At 39.6% G+C, this 3,049-nt stretch overlaps 1 protein-coding gene across 1 annotated transcript in view; it reads left to right on the top strand.

Annotated features, from left to right (window-relative positions):
* Positions 1-2,369, top strand: part of LOC103726304 (serine/threonine-protein kinase OSR1) — a gene marked incomplete at its 5' end in the record, with an annotated part of 6,080 nt that extends 3,711 nt beyond the window's left edge. Inside the window, 1 exon segment of the mRNA XM_008823774.3 lies at positions 151-2,369.
* Between the last annotated feature and the right edge of the window lie 680 nt (positions 2,370-3,049).

The following is a 3,049-nucleotide window of genomic DNA, read 5'->3' as shown; positions in this document are numbered from 1 at the left end:
TGGGCATCTTCATTGTGCCTGTTCTCACCACCTGCCAGGATTTGGGCATCTTGGGATATCTCTTTTAACACTGAAGTAGCAATTAAAAGTTGATTGTTCAGCTGGAGCCCAGAGATTTAATTAGTGTTTATTGGTTTTTTGGTTTTTGTTTTTTTTTCTTTTTCTTTCTTTGAACCTGATGTGAATTCTAGCAACCATTATTAGGAAAAAGCACAGCCTTAGATAGAGGCAGCCTAATTGTGTCTGTTTTGTTCATGGTGTCTCTAAGTGTTTTGCTGAAGCTGCTCTCAGGCACCCCCTTCATTGCTCCCTCCAGAAAGGGTTGCTAGCCTTAACTTCAGCCGGTGCAAAACATTTGACTATAGTCAAACTTTAGCCATCTGATCCTTCAAGTGAACCTTTGGAATGTTTTTGTAGAAAACATCAAGCAATGGCTTATAAATCTTGCCATAGGTAGTTTTTGAACAGAAAAAAAAAAGTCATAGGCATATCATTAGGAAAGTATTTTCAATTACAAAATAATTAAACTGAAGAAAAACTGCTCATTGATCCTTCATGAAGATTGATTTACCTGGCCTCTAAGTCATGAAAAAGTGGGTGTACAAGGCTGAGATTTCTACAGCAATAAAGGTGACTCACACTGGGCTAGAGGCCTGCCTTCTGTTCCTCTCCTGCACTGACTTTTTGGAGGGGGTCTTTGTGCGCTAAACCTGACTGAAGATGGAACATGAAACCACATGTGCCGTGACCTTTAGGATTTATGAGTAGACAGTGTTTGGTTTTCTATAGAAATTATATAAATTATTCTTTAGGTTTAAAAAGAGCACTCAATGCAATATGTGAATAATCAATAGGATTGATTTTTTTTTCTTTTTTCCTACTGTTTCATAGTCAACCTTTGTCTAATTGCTAATAAGCCTACCAAGTTTTATATAAGAATGAGATAGTCGATCTGGCCTTAAAGAGACACACAAAGATGGGCTATGGGCCCACAGAAAAGGAAGAGTTGCCTTTTATAAAATCACTTGCACCTGTCATTGTTGGTCTTATGATCAGGATTGCCGAATGTGCGTTCACCCACCCCACACAGTTGTAGGGCTCACATCCCAGATTTGCTCATGCAAATGGTTCTTTCTAGATTTCTCTTGGAACACACCTGAAAGTTTTCCCCATATCTGACTTGTCTCGCCTTTTGTTTAATTTATTCTGAGCCTATAGTTTTCAGTCATGGGCTTTCTTTACTCGCTGTGGGTACAAAGGCATATTGGAAAAGGGATGTTGAAGAGGAAGAGAGGGTATGGGTTTGAGATGGGGGTTAGGAGAATAGATTAGAGTAGACTAGACACTAAAGTCCAAGGTCCCAGCAGGGTTGGTATGAAGGAGAGAGCCTGCTGAGCTAGGAGGGAGAAAAAAGATTGGCCAGCTAGCTGGAAAAACACTTAGTGGTTGATTTCTTTTTTCTTTTTTTTCTCTCTCCTTTTTTCATTTTCTCCTCCTTTTTGAGGTTAGGGTTAATAGGAGGTCAGGACAGGGAGATGGGAATGAGATCTGGAAAAGAGACAGTGTCATCTTTTTGACACAAGACTAGTGGCTCACCATAGAATCTGTTTTGATTTCAGACAACTCACTTTAATTCACTCATTTATGAATGCATGGAGGAGTGTGTGGCACCACTCTGTTCTGACTTTTGACTTGCTAGTCCAGCAGCAGACTGGGACCACACAGCAGCCCCTCCTGTTCACTTTCTCCAGACCATCATTACCTTTGCTCTACTGTGGGGGGCAGGCATGATAGCAAAAGTGGGCTGGGGCTTTCTTTTTCAGTTCATTGTTTGCTTGTCTGGGAATTAGGCATAGGCATCGAGTCCCAGGACAGTGTTATTTCTTCTGCATGATGTGTGGTGAATTTCCTCTGCTGGCTTGTGCAGTGAAGCTGAGAAAACAAGTGAACAGAAACTGCCCAGGTGGGACAGCATGTAACCTAGGGAGCTGCCTCCCTTCTTGCCAGGAGCAGTGGTTCAGGGTGTACTTTTGTCACTCAGTCCTCAAGACACCCTTGTCCCTGGAGTTGGGACTAACCATAGCACAAGGTCATATGTGCCAATGCTGTTTGTGAAATGTATGGTCTTTCTAAATGACTAATGGAGTTGCTGGGGTTTTTGCTTCTGTTTTGAACCAAATCCTAGAGCCAGCTGAGCCTATTTAATAATTTGGAGGGTAGAATAAAGATGTATCAGTAAGTGGAAGGTCCTTCTTACCATGTGTGCTAGATTATGAAAGATGTAAAATATTCAATTTTTCCCTTTTTTGACTTTGTATTTTACTGCATGTTTCCTTGATTTTTAATCAATAAACAATGAATTGTCCTTAGTGGTGTACGGATACTTTTTAAAAAAAAATTTAATAACTACATGATTAGAAGAAGCATTTCATTACAGCTTTAACATATTCGGTAACAAACTCCAGAGCAAGAGTACATCTCTTTAACAAGTGGCTATAAGTTTCTAGGTTTACAGATAAATTAATACAGTTCTACAATATTGAACTCAGTATAAACTGTGTAAGACATAAAATTGAATGAGTTTTTGAACTTTAAAAAAGTTCTTCATTTCATTTTAGAATATATTGTTCCTTGCAGAAAGACTCATTGTTTTTGCTACTAACACGGAGATGTTGGCGCATGCATCTCTAATCTGTACGTATCTGATTATTACTAGTCATAGTCGGTTGCACTTGGATCCTTGGTGCCTGAGTATGTGTATAAAGTCATTGGATAGATTTCAATGGTAATGTTTATCACCTCTGCTAATTAGAATGACATAAATTTCTGTGCTTCCTCCTCAAATATAATACATTTTTAAAAAATTTATTCATTTTTTTTTGTGTGTGTATCACACAGAACATCCCAAACCATCTCATTCAATTATACACCCACTTCCCAGATGTCACCCTCCCATAGCCTCCCTCCCCCACTAGAGCCCTTATACTCTGATATCCCTGCTACTGTCTGCTGTGTTGTCGGCATACAGCCGTTCTCCACTACTTGCCTT

The sequence above is a fragment of the Nannospalax galili genome, unplaced genomic scaffold (genome assembly GCF_000622305.1).
Source record: "Nannospalax galili isolate Female #2095 unplaced genomic scaffold, S.galili_v1.0 scaffold3529, whole genome shotgun sequence".
NCBI classification, from domain to species: domain Eukaryota; kingdom Metazoa; phylum Chordata; class Mammalia; order Rodentia; family Spalacidae; genus Nannospalax; species Nannospalax galili.
Note: the sequence above shows the minus strand (reverse complement) of the source record. Positions and strands in the feature narration are given on the sequence as shown.